Source organism: Watersipora subatra, chromosome 6 (assembly GCF_963576615.1).
Source record: "Watersipora subatra chromosome 6, tzWatSuba1.1, whole genome shotgun sequence".
Classification (NCBI taxonomy): Eukaryota; Metazoa; Bryozoa; class Gymnolaemata; order Cheilostomatida; family Watersiporidae; genus Watersipora; species Watersipora subatra.
The window spans coordinates 47,934,166-47,955,736 of record NC_088713.1 but is presented as its reverse complement, the minus strand read 5'-3'; the positions used below and the strand labels follow the sequence as shown (position 1 = coordinate 47,955,736).

The 21,571-nt window shown below is 36.1% G+C and overlaps 1 protein-coding gene across 3 annotated transcripts in view; it reads right to left on the bottom strand.

Moving 5' to 3' along the window:
• LOC137398495 (long-chain fatty acid transport protein 2-like) overlaps nt 1–21,571 on the bottom strand; it is a 49,579-nt gene extending 28,008 nt beyond the window's left edge. Inside the window, exons 1-2 of one of the 3 annotated variants that reach the window (XM_068084612.1) lie at nt 21,435–21,571; nt 14,620–14,663 (exon numbers count right to left, since the gene is read on the bottom strand). The gene's annotated coding sequence lies outside the window, so the exon portion shown is untranslated. Of the gene's footprint in view, nt 1–5,571; nt 5,743–14,619; nt 14,664–21,434 lie in introns of those variants that run through there. The other 2 variants (XM_068084610.1, XM_068084611.1) reach the window with 2 other exon arrangements.

Below are 21,571 nucleotides of genomic sequence, written 5' to 3'. Positions count from 1 at the left end.
TCTATTATGAGACCTCAAGTCTATTATGAGACCTCAAGTCTATTATGAGACCTCAAGTCTATTATGAGACCTCAAGTCTATTATGAGACATCAAGTCTATTATGAGACCTCAAGTCTATTATGAGACTTCAAGTCTATTATGAAACCTCAAATTTATTATAATACCTCAAGTCTATTATGAGACCTCAAATCTAGTATAATACCTCAAGTCTAGTATGAGACCTCGAGTCTATTATGAGACCTCAAGCCTACTATGAGACCTCAAGTCTAGTATGAGACCTCAAGTCTAGTATGAGACCTCAAGTCTATTATGAGACCTCAAGCTTAGTATGAGACCTCGAGTCTATTATGAGACCTCAAGTCTAGTATGAGACCTCAAGTCTATTATGAGACCTCAAGTCATGTGTAATAATTATGTGTACAAGCAGTCCTAGAAGTGGAAGATGATCCAGTTACACAGATGGTAGAACACTTGCGTGGGAATCTGAATATCTGAGTGCGATTCCAATCATTTCTATTTTTCTAATGCTCTTAGCTTCGGACGTAAAAAATTATAGGAAATATTACGCTATCAGTGAAAACTATATCTACACTTTTACTTGTCCTTATGATTTTGACTGATAACTAGACGTATCAATTTTGTCTATTTTATGTATAAATACCTTTTGTTAATTGTCATACTGTCATACCTCGACACGTGAGTGCCCCAACATATGAGGATGTCGAAATATGAGCAAAATTTCGAGAAATCATATCCCTTCAGATGTTGTACTAGTAATCTTCGAGACACGAAGCCGCTTGTCGATGGTCCCTATATGGCCAAGTATACTAGAGGCTGCTTTCGAGAACAGCATCGCTTGATCTTTCTCCTCAAATCAGCTTGAAAAAAGTTTTTGAAAGGCAGGCTAAAAGTTCTAGTGAACGAAAAGGCAAAAGGCCAAACACCGGAAACAGATAATAAAAAATTGGGATGGCAAAAGTAAAGTGATTTTAGTAAAAGATTAAAATTTAGCTTTAAGTGTGTGTTTAGTAAGTTAAACTCATTTCAATTAAATTCAAAGTTTCTGTTACCATCACAAAGGTTTACTGTACCAAACACGTTGCTGTCAAGTCTGTCAAGTTAGCCACTACGCCTGTCTCAAAGGTAAAAGCTTACAGTAGTGTACCTAGTGATGTCACATTTTATTGCAGATTTTAACAACTAAATACTTATTTGAAACTTTGTTAGCATAGGCACTGACTTATAACAGTTAAATGTTGATCTGCAACAAAATTCAAATTACAGGTATTTCGTATCAAAAGATTCACCTGTCTTACTCTGCTGGGTTGTAGGTTCAAAATATGTGGGAATGTGATTACAAGCTCTTAAAAGCTCAAAACCGAACAGTTAATCACAGCCATCATGAAACTGCCGTAGGTCGGAATCCCTTTCCAAAATGGCTCAAATTGGACGTAGTCGAACACTGGATTCTGTTTACAATTTCATGCAACCTCATTCGTCGAAATGTTTTCATAATATCCTAACATAATTTTCGTAATATCCTGCTTTATGTTTTTTCCTAGTATAGTAACGTATTAATTTTGTATGTAGTTATTTTATATAAGAAATACTGGCTTGAGACATGAGTAAATTGATGTATGAGCTAGGCCTTGTAGGTAATAAAATAGGTCTTGTAGGTACTGAATTGTTAATACAGTATTGAATTGTATGTATGCTCAGAATTCTGCTCATATCTCGATTTTTTCATACGTTGGGGCGCTCATATGTCGAGGTACGACTGTACTGATTTTATTATATGTATATGTGTTACCACATTTTAAATGCACATTTTTCATTGCAGTTTTACAGTCGAACAAACCTACATACATCTACATTTCCATGATCAGTCATATTTAATCAACAACTCATACTAGACACAACAATGACGAACTGACATTCCATAGAATAATTCAGAATAAACCTTCATCATACTTCCATGGTTATTAGAGGTAACAAAAGAGAGAAGCGCCTCATACACAATTATCCTTTACGACCGCCAGCTTAAAGAGCACATTTGCTGTTTCCATTGGGTGGATAAAGCGGATGTGGAGTTGTGCACACATTAAGTTACTGTGTGATAAGGGCTTTAATGGACATTCGAATGTTGTGGATTACAGTAAAGCCGGCCATTTGTTGAAAAAGATAAGGAATACTGCTACAGAGGTGATAGCGGCTCACTCAGAACTGTTCAAACCAATAAAGAACAGCTGAAGCGTGGAAAATGTTTAAAATGGAATAGCCTGCGCGGCCTTTTTTGCGCGTCAACCGCAAGTGCCATTACAATTTTTCACAAACCGAAAACATCCAGCAAAAGTTTGTGAATAAATAACCGCGCTTAACTTGAAGATTTTTGCCATTTCTAACCTGCAGATTAATTGCATCATGAAAACATGTTTACTTCCTGGATTGGAGAATGCTCTCTTTTCTACTGTACAGACAAATGGAAAATGTTTAAAAAAGGGTGCGACGAACATATCACAAAGTTTATAGAGTAATAATTTATCCACCATTCGCTTTGTACTAAAGTCAGTTATAGAAATGCCTCCCCTGGTCTGTCTTTGCTTCATGGATAATTAGAATGCTGCTGCCTTTACAATAATTCATATAAGTGTCTAAAGAGAAAAATTGACAAAATAGATTGTTTTTATATAATATTTAAATACATATTAGATTATTATTTTATTTTTAATATAAAGTAATAAGTAAGAGCAAAGCTAAAAATTAGGGAATTTTACATGTTTTAATAATATTTAGGTATGTTTTGTGAAACCAAAACTAAAATTCAATTTTTTAACCTTTGAGCTATTGCAATAGTGATATAATATTGATTATATGGATAAGCAGGAACACATGATATACTTGAATCTCTTAACAACCCGTTGCTTAAAAGCTAGGTTAGTAACAAAGCATCCATGGCTAGTTTGTAGAATTCATTTTCATGAAGACTATGTGATCCTTTGAACTAAGTTCTTAAAAGCTTCGGATAAGTGAAACACATGATAAAAATGTGTTGACCATAGCCTATGTTCTTTCGCCAGTCACTATTGTTGTTGCTTATGCATAAATGCGGTGAGCGATTATAAATTGCTTCAAGGAAATTGGCTCTGAACCAGAGATAGGAAAATGTTTTAAATTACTAGGCAATTTTGGAAAGTCAAGAAGACATACTAGGCCAGAAAAACAAGGTTTCCAGGAAGAGATACATTTAATAAAATATATGACACAATCAATTGTAAACATGTTTCATCAAACTGATCAAGTTTTTTTCGTTAGTCATTATCCATCATTTTTTTTGATGTCATCAAGTTGTTTGCACATGCGCTCGTTCACGAAAAAGCCGCCATATTTGTAGAAATCGATCATTTTTCTTTGATTTATTAGTACTTTTAAGTGTTGTTTTGATGCTATAATAAAAAAAATTGCAAACAAAAACATTGTTTTCAAATTATCATTGCAAAAGCTTCGTGTTTCTAACGATAAAATTGTCTATAAAGATGGCAGACAACGATAACATGACGTCACAAAAAAACGAAAGGTTATTATAGCCTATGCACAAGCAATTATAAACACTTTCAAGATAAAATTGCTTTAGACCAGGTGTCTAGAGCTATTTTCTCAGATCAACGCCCAAATCAATTTTTGCTTGATCTGGAAATTTTAACCGCTATAGAGTGCTGCCTATTTGAATCCTAAAGGTTGACTTGCAACAAAATTCACATTCCAGTTATTTGATATGAAAAGATTCAGCATGTCTTACTCTCCTGTGTTGTAGATGCAAAATATGTGGAAATGTGATTACAAACTCTTAAAAGCTCAAAGACGAACAGTTAATCGCAGCCATCACGAAAACGCCATAGGTCGAAATCCCTCTCAAAATGGCTCAAATGTGATGTAGTTGAACACCATGTGCTTCTGTTTACACTTCCATGCAACCTCATTCGTCGAAATATTTTTGTAAATATATTTCACGCATTCTATAAAACCATGTTTTTTGTCCTTACGTGTCTATTTTATTATCATTGTAATGCGGGAACTTGGAGCACTGATATCTCAAAACCTAGCCTAAAAATCAGTTTAATTTTTAACCACCTATACGGCCGTTTCGTTTCGACTGTTTGTTATTGAGCTTTCAAGAGCTTGTAATCGCATTTCCACATATTTTGTACCTACAACACAGCAGAGTAAGACATGGTGCACCTTTTGATACCAAATAACTATAATATGAATTTTGTTGCAAGTCAACCTTTAAAACATCCTGGCAGCCAAGTTACCTCAAACGTAAACAAATGGAAAATAATAGAATACCAAAACTTTCTGATGAAATCAGTTACAATTTTGTGTAAGTTCATTTTGGTCTACCGGGCAATTTCAAGAATCAAGAAGGTGTTTTAGGCCAGAGAAAACAAGGGCTCAAAAAAAGATAAATTTATTAAAATATATGTTGCAATCATTTGGAAACATGCTTCTCCGAGATGGAAAAAATATACACTGAGGATGTGTTCAACAACAGAATGTCTTTTAGGTGATCATCTGTGAGCTGAGATTACAGATTACTCTTACAGAGTTTCTTCTAAAAGAGCTGCTCACACGAATAGGTGCTGCTCACACGCTTGGCACCGGCTAATGATACAACTAAGAAATGGGAAACTAAGAGTGTGGCAATTGATGGAAGAAGTCATGGGCGCATGGGCCAGGCCAATGGAGGATTTTAATCATTTTAACGCATGCTTTCAGAGTAATCGGTTTGGAAAAAACTGTGACAAGCCAGTTTAGCCAGATGCAGTTAAAAAACCATTTGCCATTATAGACTACTGTAATACAGATAGTCGTCGACTTACGACCTATGCGACATACATCCATCTGACTTTGCGACCGTGTCCGTGGAAAGGTCAGGCAGTTCAGTGCGAGGCGTAGCGTAAGCTGTTCTTCATTATTTTTGTTAAGCTTTTCCGTTATGGCGAATTTTTTCAACAATAATGCTTTCGAAATCAAAATTTGGCGATTTGTGTACCGATTATATATGCTATTAAGAGATATATGTTGCTCGCCATGGCGAGTTCAGCGTTTTCCGTTATGGTAAAAACAAATTCGCAAACAGATAAATGATAAAATCTTATTTAAAATTTGAAGTTTACTAAAATACATAGCCTACTAAAACTTTTTTTTGCGTTTTGTGAGCTAAATTCATTTAAGTTAGATCATAATCGACAGAATATATATACAGAATCGACTTATGGCCGATTCGGTTTACGACCGGCCGGAACCAAACGTGGTCGTAAGTTGACGACGACCTGTACTGGCTAGCCATATCTGGCCTAAAGGCGATAATTTGGTCGACTTTTGCTAGATTGAAGTACAATTGCAAATGGGTAAACTCTGTTGCCGTCTCACCTTCACACTATTTAGATGTTAACAAATTGACTAGTGTATACTAGTATACAGGCAGTAGACTAGGCTTGACTTCCTATTAGTGAAACTGCCAGTTTCTCACATTTAACATACAGCTGCAAACAGATAAGGTGAAGCTTTACCTGCAATGATGAAAGCGGAACTAGCAATATATTCTAAAGGAATGAATCTTCTGTATTAAAATGGGTAGTCTCCTATCTTATCTCCACTGTGAGAGTACCCAAAATGAGGGCAGGCAAAAAAACTGGGAACTAAATCGAAAAAGCGATAAGCAACATTAATCGCTGGTTACGCTGGAGTAACTCATCTCCAAATGACAGGGCACTAGCAAAGCCTGTCAGTTCACGAAAAACCACACGCGTTAATTACAATGTGCCACAGGAGATATCCTTGCGGTCAAACTGCTAAAGTATTGGAAAATGTTGAAAAAGACCTTTGCCCTACTCATAGATCACTTTATGACATAAAGTGGTGGAAGGGTGGGTAAAGGTCATAACATAGAGTCAGTGTTATCCTAGCTGAAACCGTCACATGTGAATGGCTTGGAAATTCTTGGAAATGGCTCATAGAAGGCATAAGGCTTAATAAATATTAGCAGGGCTGAACAGTTCTTAGTTTTCAAGAACTTTATGACAATCACTGGAATTAGGTTGAGGAAAACTGTGTCAGTAAGAAAAACTAAAAAGCAATCACAATAGGCTACATTATTATTACATTATATTCCTTGTATGGGTCAAGAAAACTAATTACAGTGCACCCCTCTTACGGCCTCCCTGTTTTACAGTTTTTTAACCTTACAATGGGAGCACGATTTTTATTCATCCCCTCGTTAAGTTTTTCTGCAATATGACATCAATTAAAATGTCTATCGAAATTTAAATCTGGCGGTCGGTATGCTGAATGCTTTGGAATCCCGAATATGCCGATACGCTATTTGCTGAAATCCCTCCCACAACGCCTGAACGAGATATCATGCTCGCTGTCGCTCCCTCAGCTCAGCATTCTTAGCGTTTCATAAATTGCTTGATATTACGTGAAACGAAAATTAGTGAAAAGTAAGTGACGGTGAAAATTTATTATGCATTTCATCTTTTAATATAATATTTACTATAAAATTTTATTTGTTATATGTATGTAAGTATATGACTACATGTACATATATATATAATTTTAATTCATTAGCCATGGATTCTAAGATTAATAAAGTCATTAAAAGAAGAAGTAAGAATCATAACCATAAGCAGATCATAACCATTAAATTAACAACTAACATAACAACCAAACTGCATAAATATACGCACTAGTAAACCATAGTATGACAAGGACAGCGTAGTGTACAGAGTTAGCTCGCCTGTCTGCAGGCCTGAAGGTTCCAAGTTCAAGTCAAATGCGAAGCGAATTTTTCGTTCGTAAAACTTATCGATATAACTGGACAACCAGACAACAACAACTGAGATTATAAAATACAGTCAAACACGGATAACTCATTCACGGATAGCTCGAACATATGGTTAACTCGAACGGATTTGTTTGGTCTGTTCCCACGCAATGATTAATTGCTTTAGATAACTTGAACTTTGCATCATTAAGTCGAACAGTCTTTGACCAACGGTTACTGAGACGGTTACTGAGACGGTTGTTATCACTTTATTCCAAGCCATAGAGATAAACATCAACTTTTAGTATTTCTTAGGCGTCATTATTACCACCATCGGCAAAATAGTTTCGTTGAGAACTTTTATAAAAGTTTGCAATTTAAGTAAAACTTTACCAAGCATCCGCTTTGCGGTAGCCCATCGAAAGCAAAGGAAAGTGTGGAAACCTTGGAATAAAGTTAAAGTAAAATCGGCAAAACTGATCTTGGTTAAAACGCTCAGAAGAAAAAGATGTCTCTTTTACTAAGCATTTCAACTGCAATCAAGTTTTGCCAATTTAATCTGAAAACGTCCTTGCAGTCACAAAACCTAAAACAAGAAACAAATCTCAAATGATAGAAAAATATTAATAATTTGTGATAAAAAATTTCAAAACTTCACATGAGAGGCCCTTTAACTTGCAACAAGCAATCTATGCTGTTGATTTATATATAGTTTGTATATGTACACGCATCTACTGATAAATACATGCACTTGTGACAGTGCTCTGATAACTTGAACACTTTCGCTCATACGTTATTAAGAGAGATGCGGTGCTTGCGAGTTCAGCGTTATCCGTTATAGTAAAAACTGATCGCGAACATATAAATGATAACATTTTAATTATAAGTTTGAAATTTACTAAAATACATACTAAAACTTCTTTGAAGTATGTGTTTAGTAAGCTAAATTCATTCAAAGGTTGACTTGCAGCAAAATTCACATTACCGTTATTTGATATCAAAAGATTCACCATGTCTTACTCTGTTGTGGTGTAGGTGCAAAATATGTGGAAAGGTGATTATAAGCTCTTAAAAGCTCAAAAGCGAACAGAAAATCGCAGCCACATGAGACCGCCGTAGTTTGGATTCCCTTTCCAAAACGGCTCAAATGTGACGTAGTTGTGAGAGATGGTTTCTGTTTACACTTTCATGCAAACTTATTCGTCGAAATATTTTCACAAATATACTTCACGCATTCAATAAAACTGTCTATTGTTCTTACGCGTCTGTTTTATCGTCATCGTAAATGCTGTCACTTTTAGCACTGATATCTTATAACTTACCGTAAAAATTGTTAAACTTTTTAACCTTAGCTGGAAGGAGTATATATCATTGTCTTATAACTATGACGAGCCTAATGGTCACCTGTGATAATCGAAAAGTGCTGCAGAAATTATTTGCGAAGCATTGGGTCACATGATCAGATTACGACTTGCCGATTAGACCAGGCCGAAACAAAACTGTAAAGTAGCGAGCATCTATATTTGATACGGGGTCTTCAGTAAAACCCGAAGTGTTTGTCATAAACTGGTACTACGATAAGTTTTATATTGAGATTTGTATTGGGCTTTCAATTCACGTGAGAACATACGTGACAAGACGGTAACCAAAATTCGTGGCTACGTCATCGAAATGAAAAGATTTCAATCTACGGCGGCTTTTCGTTTTTGAGCTTTTAAGAGCTTGTAATCCCATTCCCACATATTTGGCACTTACAACACAACAGAGTAAGACATGGTGAATCTTTTGATACCAAATAACTGTAATGTGAATTTTGTTGCAAGTCAACCTTTAAGTTAGTTTCAGCATTTATGTTACACAGCTGTCTCGAATGTAAGAACTTTCCAGGTAGTGCATCGTAATGTTATATTGTCTTGCAGATCATAACCACAAAATGGCAATTTTTGCGTGCCAACACTGAAACGAACTGATATCATATATTTGTATACCAAATAATTTCTAATTGTAATCGTAGCGAAACAGACTATATTTAGTCATTACTTGCAAATGATTTCACATTTACATTTAAACACCTTTACATTTTTATTTTTTCCTTCTAATTCATTTCACCGAAACATTTCTTTTAAGTTGTGAAGTCTGAAAGTTACTGCTTTTTGATAAAGTTTGAAAACATTTCCAGTTGTTTTTATTTTCTCTCTTAATTTATTTCAACTACACAAAACACTTTTCTCATGATATGTAGTTGGAAAGTTAAAACGGCAAACATTCTTATATGTTAAATACTAATAAATGTTTTGAACAAAAACCTTTTTATTACCCGTGCGACGCCGGGTGGCACAGCTAGTGACGACACATATAGATGTGAGTGTTCGTCCAGTTTTAAGGTTAAAACCTAGCAATGAAAAAACCGCCTAGCAGAAGATTTGAGTTCGGAACCTCCAGGTCTGAAGACCAGCGATCTAAACTAGTACACTACCATCAGTTAACTGACTCTGACATCAACCTCTTTCACTACAGTACTTTGGGCTATACTTCGATCATCCGGTGTGTCAATAATGAGAGAGAATAAGTGTGCGCACATTAATTCTAAAACATACAAAGAGAATGATTGGTGCAGGTGGTAGTGAGCTGGATGATGAGGCCCATTGTGGCGGGTTTGAATCCTGTTTGATGCAATATTTTTGCCCAATCATCCAAAACCACAGCGGTAGATTGGGAAAAAATGTTGCATGGTGCAGGATTCGAACTTGCAATACTAATCTTTCAACTTTTTCACTACTGCGCTAAATTCGCTGTTCTGACCTAATTAAGACTGTATTAAATTCTGTATAGCGATATAGCAATTTTTGAAAAAGCGATATATTACAAGTATTTATGCAATATCTCGAGAATCAATGCAGATATTGCTTTACTGTAAAATGCATTTTATTTAGAACAAAATTCCCTACAGGATATGTGTAAAACTGTTTAGTGAATCCCACTCTCACAAAATTTCTGACCTTCATTTGCATCGAACGAACACGGTGATTTTCTTATTGCCATGACGATAGCGATTTGGTTTTCCCGTTTTGAAAAATGATTAGAAATGGAATTGCTGCGCAAAAAGATTTTTGATTGGTTGCATGTGATTAGCAGCAAGGTTATTTTGTTGGAGACAAAATTTGATTGGTCTAGCGAATGTGGAGGCTTGGTAATGAAAAGAAAAGTGAAACCCTATTGATGATAAGAAGCTGAACAAAAGAAGAAGAAGGGTCCCGAAAGAAGTTGAACACTCCCTAGCTGGTTATCTGATTGAAAATAAAATAAATCTCATGCAGCGCCCGACTCTCTGCTACATTGTTTATGAAATATATATTAATATATATTGTATATATTAAATGTACTTTTTACACAGTAATATAATTATTGTATCATAATTATGTTAACCACAATTTTTAAATTTTCCTCGTTTTGTCTGCTTTTTTGAAAGTGAATTCATATGCTGCCAACAAAGCATTTTAATTGCTGGCTAAATCATAATATATATATATATATATATAAATCCCAGTCTTTGTCTTTTTGTTGGTCATCCCTGTGTTCAGTTCCAACGATTAAAATTTACCAATGAAAAATCTGGTTCGCAGAAGATTAGATCCTGGTGCCTCCAGGTCTGAATACCAGTGATATGAACCACTGAACTATAATCATTCTACTGACTGTAGTGATTAATGATTGTAATAACATTTATTACATCCATTAACATACTCACGCTTAAGCCTGGTTTTCATATACGTCGCAAAGCATCGGCGACAGCACCGCAGGTACCACGGTACACGCCAGGTACCACCCGTAGTTGCCGGCAGTCAACGCAAGAGTTAAGCGCTGTTCAATTTTTGTGGAAAGCCGCGGGCGAAACAATTTATGAACCATTTATGAATCTTTTATGAACTATTGCGCAGCTACATACTCTCTGTTTTGTCATCACATCTGGCAATCTATCACGACGAACTAGAATGTGATGGAAGTTGTATATATATATAATAGATATAGCGCTATACGCACATAATTTCGTCTCTCACAAGTGCAGCGAAATGAATTAACACTCAAATCGAAGTTGAGAACTTTCCCGAAACTTCACAAATTCTTTACGTCATCTGGAATTTACGATATAAGAGGTATACGTTATAGAAGCCTCTACTGCAGTTGATTTTAATGTTCGCTTTCATAAAACTTGTTTAAATATTCCAAAATCAACACACACAAAATCTATATTAATAAACCACACTTTGTTATAGTGTGTTGTTAGTCTGCGCAAACACTATGCATTTCCAGATTTTTAGGTTGATTTTCAAAACTTTACATGCATATGCTTCGTGTGTTCTGTCAGGTCGGTAAAAAAATTGGGTGTCAAACTACATCTGGTTCATGATAAACAGCCTTTTGACACTTTCGCTACCATAAGCCGATGTATCGGCTTTTGTGGTAGTATAAGCACTGACCGTAAGCTGATGTACTGATGTATCTGCTTATCGACAGGGTTTCACTGTTCTTTTTATTACAAAGCCTACACATTAGCTAGATTAATCAAATTTTGTCTCCGATAAAACAACTTTGCTGTCAAGCACGTGCAACCAATAAGGCTCACCAATTCCATTTCTAATTATTTTTCAAAACGGCAAAACCAGATTGTTATCGTCATGGCACTAAGAAAGACACTGCGTCAAGGAAAGCCTTAAAAAAATTGTGAGAGTGAGACTCACAAAACAAATTTATACTCATCTGATAGGAAATTTTGTTCTGAACAAGATGCATTTTACAGTTAAACGATATCTGCTTCTATTCTCGAGATATTTCTTAAATACCAGCGGTATATCAGTTTTTTGAAAATCCGTTTGAATTTATTTGAGCAGAATAATCAATCCGTCAGAATTTAATGCAGCAGCGAAAGAGTTAAACACCCACATATTGCCTATTTGATTGGGAATGAAAGGAATCCTGGGTATCAAAGGGTTTACTGCTAGTATATACATAACTTGTCATGCTATTACACAATATTTTATATGTAATGCGTCATAATAACAATATTATATAGTTATATGTAATGCGTCTTGTAATACGTCACAATATTACATAGGATTTTGTACATAATATATTTAATATATGATTAGATATTATGTATTACAAAACTATGATATATTTGATACATATTAAATGATGATATTACTTAATGTTTTACATATATATTATGTAATATCTTACACCTAATATATGTAATATATAATTATAAATAGTGTATTACAGCATCAGAATATATGTGATATGTAATCTATACTATAATAAGGTCATGTCCGGCTGTCATGTTCTGACCTTCTGTCAAGTCACTAAAACTATTTTCAAGCCCGAGTTCTTCATAAAAAACATGCTGAACAATTAGTGCCCAATCTAAGCCTGGATCACACTATATAGCTGCAGATCCGCGTTTTCCTTTCAACGTTTATCGCCGATTATGTGACCAATACATCGATGGCATCAACGAAGCAACGCGGACATGTCGAGAATGTTTGCAGCTGTCAAACTGTCCCGATATTTCGCCGAACATCGATGACTGCCTTTCAAATGTGAACCATTTCAGCGACGATAATTCGTGGTCACCAATAGCGTGATTTATTTATTTTCGATCGTTGTTGCGAGACTAGTATTTGATTTCAATCATGCGAAACAAAGAAATTTCTTCGCGAAAATTTAAAAAGAAAAATGAGAACATCGTCATCATCGACGATCATCAAAGTATTGTGACATCAACGCCGAGATACGATATAGTGTGAGCCAGTCTTCAACTGTGTATGCGGTTGCATTTTTCAAAGGTCAAAAGGTTAATAAACTTAACAGCGGCTTGTTTGCCTAGTTTGTACAGCTGCATTCCTATAATGAATGTAGCAAAATTGATGATCACTCCAGGACTCCAGCCCTTCAAAGTCTACTGACAAACTAGAGCTGTAAATAGAGGGAGTTATGAGAGCATGACAGAGTTATCACCACCATGTTATTTATATACTGCTATTGATAAAACACCAAGAGAGATCAATGGTCACATACATGAATCTTATCAATTCTCAACCAACAATATGCAGCAGTAACTTTAAACCATTGGCTACAGCAATCATATCCTAGGTGATAGGCGGTTTCAGATTCCCTCAGCATAAGTGTAGACGCCTATTCACTGTTACCAGACACTAACCTTATAACTGGGACTAAACTTTTTGTGGAAACACATTTGACAGACATACATTTGGCCTAAGGTATATTCAGCTTAGTCTTTATCGAGACGTTCATCAGCCTGGGAGACTGTTAGTAGAAGACACACTTATTCAATATTCAGGTTCTCTATGGCGCCTTACAGTGCCTCGCGTTGCGCGTTCACAACTCGAGTTGCACAACTCGAGTTGTGAACGCGCAACGCGACTTTTCAAAAGTAAGGTGCAATATAATGGTATTACGGTAGCATAACCGTAGATCTGGTTATATTAACAATGATACATCAATAGGCACCCGTTAGCTAATAGAAATTAAACTATGTATGTACTGTAAAACTAGAACTAATTGCGAATTATTAAAATTATACTGTGCCGAGTTTGCAACTCGAGTTTTACAACTCGAGTTGCACAACTCGAGTTGTATAACTCGAGTTTGTAAATATAACTCGAGTTGTACAACTCGAGTTCATCAAAACCCAAGCCGAGTTCTTTCAACAGCAACTCGAGTTCAACAACTCGGCTTGAGAACATCTCATCGTTTCATTTTCTCTAGCAATATTTTCTATATGTATGGAATTTTTTGTGCATCATTAAACGCCGTTGAAATAATTTCTATGTTCATTTTCGGTGTTCATTCAGTTTCTGGTCAGATTCTAGAGAGATGACTCTTTTTTATTTGCAAAAGAAGTTGCCCGGCTGGCTGCGAATTTCTTTTTCCCAAACAGGTTTACATACGGCAGTAAAATTTTGGCTCATGATTGGCTTTAGTAATTGAGTTTTAGTAACCAAAACTTACATAATTACATTAGAAATCAATAGTTATAATTAAAAAGGAACACAAAATTCTAAATAACGTAGCAAAACTGATGTTATCATTCAAAAAGGGCTGTTAAAACGTAAGAGCCCCTCACTTAAAACCCATTAATTTACGCCATTTTGAATAAAATTTTGGAATTTTGTGTTCCTCTCTAATTATAACTATTGACTTTCAATGTAATGATGAAGGGTTTTGATTACTAAAACTCAGTTACTAAAGCCAATCATGAGCCAAAATTTTACTGCCGTATGTAAACCTGTTTGGGAAAAAATTTCGCTGCTCGGCTCTCATATAGATTGTTTTTAGTTTGCTTTTTACATTCTACAATTGTTTTTGTCTCTTTATATTTATAGAAATGAATATGCGCAAATCTCGCCAATATATAATTTAAATATGTATACATATTTAAATTATCATTATTATATTTCTGTAAATGAGACACCCCAAATACTCACTTTGCTTTTTTACAAACCCGTGTTAGTTTTGCGTATAGGTAACACAACTCGAGGTCATAAACCCAAGCCGAGTTGTACAATTCGGCAACTCGAGTTGGACAACACAGCAACTCGAGTTGTACAACTCGAGTTGTGAACGCGCAACGCGAGGCACTGTAAGGCGCCATAGGTTCTCCCCTAATCATTCTTAAACCATAACTGTCACGTAAAGCTTTAATCGTAGTTTCTAGGTAAATCAGACACGCTGATTCCGATTTTGTACTCAAAATAAGGATTGGTCCACTAACCTTCAAAGTCATTAAGGCTTTTTAAAGCGTTTCAATAGCAATCTCTAAAACAACATAATCAGCATAACAAGCTCCGCCCATAAATATGTGACGAAACCTAGCTTTTTCAGGAATGGAAGTTAGGGATGTTTAGTCCAAATTAGAATAATAGAGAGGGATGTCTTAAAACCCATTTTTAACTAAATCCAGCCTGTGAAATAATCTCAGTCTTTTATGAAAGTTATATAAACTATTTAAAATTGCTCGTAGCTTGTTACATGATGTTTAAATAGGCTGAAAACCAAAAAAATGAGCTCACAAAAGCGCGATTTTATCACAAGCTAGCGTTGTTATCACGCTTTTTTAGCTCATTTTTAAGTATGCAATGCTAAATGGCTTATTTACCTCTCAGAAAAGACTGAGATTATTTTTAAGACTGAATTTAGATAATAATGGATTGTAAAACACCTATAATTATTCTCTATTATTCTCTATTATTCTAGATCACTCTAAACATTCCTAAATTCCGATCCTAAAAAGCTACTAGGTTACGTCACGTATTTATGGGCGGAGCTTGTTGTGCCGATCGTGTTGTTTTCGAGACCGATATTAAAACACTGTAAAAAAGCCTTCAATACTCTGAAAGTTAGTGGACCAATCTTTATTTTGAGTACAAATCGGAATCAGCGTCTCTGATTTACCTAGTACTTATGATAAAAGTTGTACAGGACAGTTATGGTTTAATATGTCAATACCTTGAGACACCGAGTGACACATTTGTTCTACTGTTATTGGTTCTTCGAACTGTATTTTGTTATATATTTTGCAATACTATAATTAATCTATATAATTCACAGCATATACAAATCTCGGTGTTGGTCGTTTGTCATATAGATGTTCAGTTGTAGTGATAAAGTTTCATGACTGAAAAACCCGCTTGAACTCGATTTGAACTCATAATCTCCAGTTCTCCAGACAGGCATACAACCCACTATACGACCAATTGGGATAATAATTAATAATGTGCATGTACTCATGCAGCGCTTGTAAAAAGACCCTACAGGATCAAAATATTCGATGGATTTAATAATTCGCGAGTTTGTGTACAGTCAAATCCGTGAACTATTGAAATTTGCGAATAATTAGTTTTATTTTGAACACAAGGTAGAAAAATACTACCTCAAATTAAAACTAGCGGCTAGGTAGAGTTAGTGAACATACAGTGTAGCTGAGTTCCAAACTCTTTTAAAATCTTAGCCGAGGCTTTAAGTTAAGCCCATTGCCATGCATCACACTTCTTTACAAATCTTTTCAAGGTTGTCACAAGTTATTCGGAATTCAGCACGACATTTTCATCAAAAAAAATCTCTTACAGTTCTTTATGTTGAAAGAACTCATAACTTACCACACACAAGTTGTTGGTTCACCAAAGGCCTCCAAATCGATGAACATTCATGAAAACCTCTGGATGCTGCTAAAGAATTATAGCTTAGCATGATCAACATAAAATTCTTAGCTAAACAGAAACCTAAACACGTGGTATACGCGCGTGAAGATTTTACTCCATTGCTAGCTGCTTTCACAGATTAACTTATTCGTGAATGTGTTTATCAGCAAATAATTTGGTCCGCGAATATGCATGAAAATACAGTTTTCGCGAAATTTAACTCCGCGAATGATTTTATCCTGTAGGGTACTATTTAGCCTGTCTTGACAAACTGTTGTTTTTGCGGAGTTTTCCCCCGTCGAGCGGGCGAGCAACAACAGCTTGTCACAAGACGTACTGCACCTGATGCATCAGCTGCACTTATAGGGAGTTGTTCTCTCCCGTCTACGCGGCTTGGCTGCGATGTTATGTCGGTCGCTCCATTTATAATCATAACGGATTTCACGCAAAATTGTATGTAGAAAAATTAAAATAAGAACGTTTAACTGGCGACCAGTCTCTGCGGTAAACTTTATTAGAATTTGAGAACTTAGGCAACAACAACGACTAAACATGTCGTTATTTGTGCGCTCAGTCAGTTTTATTTCTATTTTTGTATCAGTCAGTTTTATTTGTTCTTATGGATTTTATTTTAAGTTTATTTTATTCTTAAGTTTTACTAAAGTTTATCACAGAGACTGGTCTTTGGTTAAACGTTGTAGGCTTTTCTACATAAATTTGTGCGTGAAATCCGTTATGATTACCAATGGAGCGACCGACATAACATCGCAGCCAAGCCGCGTAGACGGAAGAGAACAACTCCCTATAAGTGCAGCTGATGCATCAGGTGCAGTACGTCTTGTGACAAGCTGTTGTTGCTCGCCTGCTCGACGGGGGACAACTCCGCAAAAACAACAGTTTGTCAAGACAGGCTAGGTACTATTGGACATCTTGTCGTTACGCGTAGCATGAAGCTGGCTTCGCGGTTCCCATTATATTCTTTACTATAAGAGTCATGTTCTAATGTCTGTCTGAAACCACACTAAAAGCCGGTTCACACTATGTCGCCGTTTATCAGCATTTCCCTTTCAGCATTCATCGTTGATTATGTGAACCATGAATCGATGGCATCGAGAAGCATCGCGGACACATCGAGAAAGTTTGCAGCTGTCAAGCTTCCTGATATTTCACCAATCATCGACGAACGCCTTCCAAATGTGAACCATTTCGGCGATGGTAAATCGCGGTCGCTGAGAGAGTGATTTGTTCATATCCGTTTATGATAGTCGCTGCAGGACTAGTTTTTGATGGATAGGTTTGTAATAGTGTGAACATTGTTAGCATCGACTATCACCAAAGTATTTCGGTATCAACTCCGAAATACGACGATATAGTGTAAACCTGCCTTAAGAAGGTTAGGAAAAATGATTACACAATACAGGAATTGAACCAGGATTGGTGGATTCTCAGCCTGGCGCACTACTGATTGAGCCACCCAGCAACCTATCAACATCCAGGAGTAATTGTGCACATAATTATGACACAGGGGCCGCCAGCGTACTAGTGATTATAATCCTTGCTCCAATCTGCAACTGTGTGATATTATTTTTACTAAAATATAGCTTTGGGATATGATTATTCTTATTGGAACTCCAAACTACTTCTTATACCACATACTACATACAACAGGTTACAAAATACTACCAAAATTTTCTTTTATAGGCTGTTATTTTTGTGCTGTCTCAAATTACAGCAAAAGGAAGTCACTAATCTATATACTGATCTAGCAGAGCGAATGTACAGTCAACACCCCTATGATGTAAACCTTCTTTCACGTAAATTGCACTTAATTTAAAGTGTTGATGTAGTTTTTGCTTCAGATTACACAAGAAATTCCATTTAAAACATACAATTTTTTGCAGCATTTATTTTGCTGTCTAGAAAAAACCCGAAACAAATTGATTTAAATTGAAGGTTTGCGCTTCTCTTAATGTAAAATCACCATAACCTTAAACCATGAACCTTAAACCAAGTGAAAGGGATATTGAAAAAGAAAAAGGTTGACGATACAAACAAATAATAAATTTACTGAATAGTCATCAAATTAATAAGTTGATTTTTTTCTATTTCAAGGGCCAAACGTGTGAGTTTGATCATATCTTAGAACAGATGGGCAATTTGCATGTATTTCATAGTTTGTATAGCATATAACGTAAACGTTCTCGGAAGGAATTATTTACGTGGCAGGATGGTCCACTGCACCAACAAATAGAGTCTACCAAAACCCATACATCCTGAAACATGGCAACAGTGGAATGATATAGATGTAGGAAAGATAATACATCCCATCTGCAAAGATTAATCATAACTTGTGAATAGCTGCCAATCGACAACAGTTGGTTGGCAGCAACTAGACTATAAAACTTTCAGCGAATGAGGCAACAGTTAATAAAGAAGTCAGCGAATGAGGCAACAGTTAACAAAGAAGTCAGCGAATGAGGCAACAGTTAACAAAGAAGTCAGCGAATGAGGCAACAGTTAACAAAGAAGTCAGCGAATGATGCAACAGTTAACAAAGAAGCTAACAGTATCATTGACCAGAACCTAGGCAGACCGATGTGCTGTGAGATCGTTAGCTGTTATCACTATACGTACAACTATTCTGTAATTCTGTTCTGAAAATGTGATTCTGAAAATTGCGAGTTCGATACCTGATATGATACAATATTTTTTTCCAACCCCCAGATGTAGCTTCGAAAAAATGGGCACATCTCTTATTATAGTAAAGACTTGTACGCTGGCATCATCAAGTGTAATAATTATGTGCATAATTAATCCAGTATGCAGCAAGGTGGCTGAGTGTTGCAGTTGATAATGCGCCTGGCTGCCAAGCTGAATATATTGGTTCGATCGCTGTTTGATGCATTTTCTTCTAACCTCTATGCATGGCTTCACACAGACAGACACGACTCTATCTAGAGTAAAAATTGGCTAGTAAATGTTACAGCGCTGCAGATGCTCAATATTGGAGAAATCTATGCTTGGGAAGTGACTCTTATCCTTGTTGGACATACTGAACTCCACAAGTTTCATATTTACTTTCATTTAAAATCGCTTTCATTAAAAATTAAGTATGTTTTTTTTCACATTCAAGACATATATGTTTAACTGGTGTAAAAAATGAACTACAGTAAAGCTATTGGGTTCAAAGAACAAAACCAATACAGTTGACCCTCACCATACAATTTTAATTTATTGCAGTTGTGGCGTCGTAAGGTGAAAATTTTGTATGGAGGGATATGAAAACCCATGGTAACTATCTAATGCAAACACCCCTGGTAATAATCATAAAATTTTATATACATACTGTACATATTAAATCGTATGGCGAAAAATATTTCGTAAGGAGAGGGCAAAAAAAATTTTGTAAAAAGAGGGCGAAAAATAAACGAGTTCTACATCGCAAGGAAAAAATCGTATAACAGGATCATCGTAATCCGAGGGCACACTGTACAGTGCATGAACTCACACCAAATTACATATTTTTTATAAAGACATGACCTTGAAAATCGGTGTGATTCCTGTTGTTGCAACAGAGGGGATGCAACAGAGGGGATGCAACAGAGGGGATGCAACAGCAGAAACCACACTGGGGCCCTGAGGCCGACTCACTGAACCCGGAGATGGACTCACTGAAACCCCCCCTCCCTCCCCGGATATGGACTCACTGAACCCCTAGTGTTCGTATCAAACCCAGGCTAAAAACCCGCTGCTGCTCTAGAGGCTAAAGTCTCAAGGTAACACGCTTATATTTGGCTCTTGGCCAAAGATATGCGCTTTTCTAGCTGATAGGAAACTGCTGAAATTATGAATACAGTTACAGTGAGTTGAAGGTGGTGGCTTTATCATAGACATATGTTTATATGTTATATTAACCTATAATAGACACATGTTTATGTGTCAATATTAACAAGTGAGGAATGTCTATATCTTATATTAGCATATAGACACCCTCGTTTGTTTAAACTAACACAGAATGGCCCATTGAAGGAGTTTGGGCATTGAACACTATTATATTGTCTCTCACACATACTACTAGGTTACAATATGGTACAATATGCCTGGACAGTATAAATGAGAGTGAAATATGGTTATACCTGCAATAGGGTACCGTATAACATGAGAAACAGTAATAATAACAAATGATAATTACAGTACAACATTCTACAAGGAAGCTTACGCGCTGGCGTCGTCTGTGGCGAGGGCCACCTGTCAGTAAAAAATGTCCCTTTTCAGACAGACACCACCACACTAAAAAATTGTCCAGGCCCTGGACGTTGCCTGAACAATTGTAAGTACAGGAAAGTAAACTCCAAAGAAGCGAAGGTCGACTGTACTATGGATATGCAAAAACTACTATACATGTAATGTATCCTTTTTTAGTGAAAATTCAGTATTTGCCAAAGTTGATATCTACTGGCCACCCTTACACAGAAACAATATGAACGTTGTAAAACGTAAGACACCTCAGTGTAAAAGCTTACGGTTACAAAAGTATTTAATATTTTGTGATACTAGTAAAGAGCAATTAGAATGGTATCAACAACTCCTTTGGAAGCTGTCAGATCTAGTGAGAGCTATAAAAAAGACTAAATACTAAGACATAGCGTTTGAACCAAATAAGTAAACTTTGGGTTAATTTTATACATTTATTCAAGAACCTTCACTACAATAATAGTTTTTGTTCACCTGCCTGAAGCCACAGTTGATGACTGTAAAAAAAGAATGTATCATTCAGGATTGGAACTCGCTACTTCCCGCATGGTACAGCGTTACCCTACCAACGGTGTCACGCGACTGCTCACTTGCCCACTGTCATTCGTTTTACATCATATGAGATGTAAAATGAAACCTATTCTATCACAGCAAATTATTCTGAACTATTCGACAGCATTATTTTTGCAAGTGCAACACAATGCTGACTTCATCCGATGGAGAGAATCCCTCGGCTGATGATAAGACAGTTGCTATCTATTTTTATTTAAAAAATTATTTTTCAGATGCTAACACAGCATCAATGGTGGACAGTCTGGTTGGTAATGTGGCAACTTACAGTATTGAACAGCTACGGAAAAGTGAATTGGAACTTGCCACGCAAAAACCTATCTTTTTTTATTTAGAAAATTATTCTTCAGACGCTAAACAGCGTTGATAGCAGACAGATTGGAACTTGCCACAGAAACCAGTTTGTATGCTTTTTTTTTAAATCGGCAAGATACTTGCAGGAGTATCTTGTAAAGATACTCCTGCAAGTATCTTGTCAGTTTTAGTTCAGATATTTATAGTAGAAGCAAATAACAATTTTGTGTTCATCGATTGATCAGTCGAACTGTATGTTTGTTTAGCTTACCGATTAGAGGTTCAATCGAGGTGAATAAATAGCTATTCCAGTAGTTATGGTAACCCAATCAGCATTCAGTTTTGTCTCTCAAGAAGTTAAACTGGACAGCAGCCGGAAAATCTGTTCATATGGCAACCAACTACCTC